The following is a 4362-nucleotide window of genomic DNA, read 5'->3' as shown; positions in this document are numbered from 1 at the left end:
TTTCTTTTCTTTTTTTTTTTATTAATCTTGTTTCAAACTTTATTCCCAGGCTTCTTCAGCTTAATTAGCTGCAAAGAATGAATTGTGTATAAGCAAAAACTGAAAAGAGCTGCAGTGTCCAAGGGGCTTGGGCTTAAAAATATTAGAGATCTAGATTTTATCAGATCCATGAACAAAATTTTAAAAAGCAGTCATAATGTAAAATAACAGCTCCCAGTAACTTCTTCAAGTTTTATCTTCTTGAGAAGTTGATTCAATTCAGTTTGCTTCATTCTTGGAAACTTCATCAAAATTCTCCACAAGATCTGGAACTTCATCATCCTCCTCCTCTCTGGTGGCAAGTGGTGCTTTTCCATCCACAGATCGTTTGGGCAGAGCTTCAGCCAGTCTTCTTAAACTAGTCAGACTATCTGCACCAAGTTGGCTTAAGATACTGGGTAGCATTTCTGTCAGCTGCTTTGTCTCAGCATGGCCTGTAATTGTGAAAGTGTTCGCTGGCAGCAATGCCTGAACTTTGGGGTTGTTAAAGTGGATCACTGTTCCTTGGTTTGTGAACATAATCACTTCTTCAATACCAGAGATACTGTTTACCCCTAACTTCTTTAAGGAGAACTGAAGTTTTTTTATCATCTGCTGTAGCTGTTCTATGAACCACCTTCTTCTTTCGGCGAGCAGTTCCTTTCCCACCAATGCGCACTTGTGCTTGCAGTTTGGCGAGTTTCTCCTGGTTCATGATAGTTTCTTTCATCTTGTTGGAGTGGAAATGGGACCGCACGGCGCTCAGGGGGTCTCGGGTGGACCAGCTGAGATTAGGTGCACACATGCAGGGATGCAAGATGGCAGCTAGAGCTGTTTCTGTTTTCTAACTTGTTTTTCTTTGGTGCAATTTTCTCCCTCTTCATTAGGTTAAAGAAAACGTGCACTTAATTGCTGACATATTTTCATGGTGACTGTTTCTAAAGCCTTATCAAATCCTTATCAAGTAATACTCATATTGGGACACCTGGTTGATTCAGCCATTAAGCATCTGCCTTTGGTTCTGGTCATGATCCCAGAGTCCTGAGATTAAACCCCATGTCAGGCTCCCTGCTCAGCAGGAAGCCTGCTTCTCCCTCTCTCTCTTCCACTCCCCATGCTTGTGTTCCCTCTCTTGCTATCTTTCTCTAATAAATAAATAAAATATTTTTTAAAAATAATACTCATATTACTTTTGGTATTCATGTCAGTTTATGGTCTTTCTTACTCAAGTTGAGGTTTTCTTTGCTCTTCATAGGACAGTGATTTTCAGATGCACCTTGGACATCTGGGTTCTTCTATTAGGAGAATCTCCATCCTATCTGTATCATCAGCTTGCCCTGTTTAGTTTCAGCATGTAGGTCTGACCAATTTTATAGGCTATAGTTCCAGTGAGTGTTCAGGTTCCTCCTATGACAGTGCTTTTCTGCTCTGCTTCATTGCCTGGTGCTTCCGTGATTCCTCCTCCATCCCTGCTGGTGCCACCTGTAAAGACAGAAGGAACTTTCCTGAGCTTCCCCCTGTCATTGGGCAACATTTGAGAGATGAAGGCAAAGCTTCTGGGCTGGTGTGTCGATGCTACAGTGTAGAGGGCAAGGAGATGCTGAGTTTTGCTGCTGTTGCCACTGTCAAAAGAATCGGGCTTTCTGCTGGTACCGCAATTGATAAGCCGGGTCTTGGGTGACCCGGGAGGGCTTTGTTGCCACAGCTGCTAATAAATCCCTTTAGGTCCACTCACTGGATTTAAGTTAGGAACCTTGGCCTGGGATATCCAGGCTTCATTACGACCTCTGCTACAGGCAGGTCAGATGCCCAGTGGTGCCCAAACTTTGAGCAAGGCTAGCGTAGATTACCTTTGCTATTACTGCTACCGGTGGGTCATATCCTCAGCAGCAGCCAGCTGATGAGTCAGTTAGGGCTTTCTGCTAGGTCTCTGTTAGACTTCTGCTTTTCAGGTCCTTTAACCAGGAAGGGCAGTTTATTCTTGTGTGTTGTCTGTTTTATACACTTTTCACTATGCCTGTGGTGGTTTGCTGTTACTTCCTCTGCCACTGCCTGGTTCAAATGTATATCAGAGAGAAAAAGAAAATCCAGGGAACTCACTTCATTGTGTTTTCTCATGTCTCGGGATCCAAGGTATTCTGGGGTAATTCGGAATCCTTCATTGTTAGTGTAATAGTTCCAAGGTGTTTAGTTGTGTTAAGAAGGAGAAGCGCAAGGAAAAGTTAAGCTATGCTCTCTTCTTCGGCACCTGTAAGTGTACCAAACCGTATTTTAAAATATCTTTGTGGGCAATATAACTTTCACTCTTATAGAGCAAACATTTTTGCTTTGACTTTATGATAGTACTCATTTCTCCCAGGCTTGCTATTTCCTCCCAGATAAGGCAGACATCTCTTATTTTCTTTTTCTTTTCTTTGTTTCGCAGGGATTTTAACCCTTAGTATTTGAAGCAGATTGATCCAGATAATAAAGATTAGTCCTTTATCTTGCTTTGATGTTGGTTTTTGCCATTTTTGTAACTGTTTGAAACTTAAGGCTCCTTAAGGTACTTAAGGTTAGCTCCCTTGGAATTAACATCTTGTGCGGAGATAAGGGACTCCAAAGTTTGGGGGATGTGGTAGTCATTTTGGTGAAGACACAAGTAAGTGTGAAGATCAATTATACAGTCGATCCTTGCACAGAATGGGTTTGAACTGTGCAGGTTGACTTACATGTGGATTTTTTAAAAAATATTTTATTTATTTATTTATTTGACAGAGAGAGATCATAAGTAGGCAGAGAGGCAGGCAGAGAGAGAGGGAGAAGTAGGGTCCCCGCTGAGCAGGGAGCCTGACATGCAGGCCCAATCCCAGGACCCTGAGATCATTACCTGAGCTGAAGACAGAGGCCTAACCCACTGAGCCACCCAGGTGCCCATATGTGGATTTTTTATGGTAGAACACTTGTACACATATTTTGTCTTCCTTTTTATTTTCTTAATATTTTATTTTTTCTAGCTTACTTTATTGTAAGGACACAGGAGATAATACATAAAGCATATCAAAATATGTATTAATTGACTGTTTACTTTATCAGTAAGGCTTTCAGTCATTAGAAAGCTCTTACTATGTTGTGCACAAAACACAACAGCTATGTTTCAGTTTCGAAAAGGAGAGAAAAATTATTTTTGAAACCTAATAGAAACAGAAAAGAAAGGGAATCTACACATAAATGATACAATAATAGGCAATGAATGAGAATAAAGCAAAGTTATATAAAACCAGGTACTTACAACATCCGACCTCATCGGCTAGAAAAGTCCCATGGGAAAAATCAGGCTGAAGTCCTGAATGAGATGCCTACACAGACTGTCCTTCCCTCGGGTGAGACTTCCAACTGACCACCCCCAAACCCCCATAACCAATAACAGGGTTTGAAATTAAATGTTTGTTTACCTACATGCAGTTTGGACTGAGCTGCATTTCCATGTCATCATGTTTCTATATTTTCAAGAAGCCCAGGCTTTGTGTCTGCCTCCCCTCCAAGATTCCATTCAGGGGAGGCCAGCCCAGCCTGGAACAAGATGGGGCACGAGACAAGATTTGACACTCTTGGCATCCAGACCAGAAGGGCCAGTTCTTACTTGGAAGACAGATTGATATACTGCAAAAAAACAAGCTCCCAAGTTTCCTCAAACAGCATGAGTCTCACAAACAACACTTGTTAGCCTGCCTGTGTACTTATAAAGTCCAGGTGGTCGGTTACAAGGGACAAATCACAAAAACATCCATATAGAACATAATCATTAAATTTTGGGGGAGTCAGAAGTGAGGTGTGGATTTTGTACTTTGGGCATCCATAACTCCAGTGTTCTTCAAAGGTAAACTATAATTATTTAATACATTTCACTATGCTTTTCCCTACACAAACTTCTGTTTTTCAGTTCGTTAATGACTATCTCAATATTTAAGCTTCACTCTTTAGAAAATGGAATCAAAGAGAAAATAAAAGATTCTGATTGGCCAGGAGTGGATGGCTGACCCAGTATGACCTCCCCATCTGTGGTAGCAGACTCTATTCTGAGATAAATACATCTCCTATCATTTGGCCACCAAGCCCTTTTGTTTTTGTTTTTTTGTTGTTATCGCTGTTGTTCCCTACCCCCCTTTAAACAGGTATTTGAAGTGAGATCCTTTAAAATTTCTTTCTATTAGTCCTAGCAACACTGTACTCTCATCACAAACTGGAAATAATTTGGCTATTATAAATAATGTCGCAATAAACAGAGGGATGCATATATATTTTCAAATTAGTGCTTTCATATTCCTTGGATAAATACTCAGTAGTTGAATTACTGGATCATAT

General features: G+C 40.8%; 1 pseudogene across 1 annotated transcript; it reads right to left on the bottom strand.

Moving 5' to 3' along the window:
• Positions 1 to 258: 258 nt before the first annotated feature.
• On the bottom strand, positions 259 to 748 carry LOC308339623 (transcription factor BTF3-like; annotated as a pseudogene). The gene has a single exon. The product of its transcript is annotated as a transcription factor BTF3-like (transcript).
• Between the last annotated feature and the right edge of the window lie 3614 nt (positions 749 to 4362).

The sequence above is a fragment of the Martes martes genome, assembly GCF_963455335.1.
Source record: "Martes martes genome assembly, chromosome: 3".
Lineage (NCBI taxonomy): Eukaryota > Metazoa > Chordata > Mammalia > Carnivora > Mustelidae > Martes > Martes martes.
The sequence above is the reverse complement of the archived record's forward strand: the minus strand, read 5'-3'. Positions and strand labels throughout refer to the sequence as shown.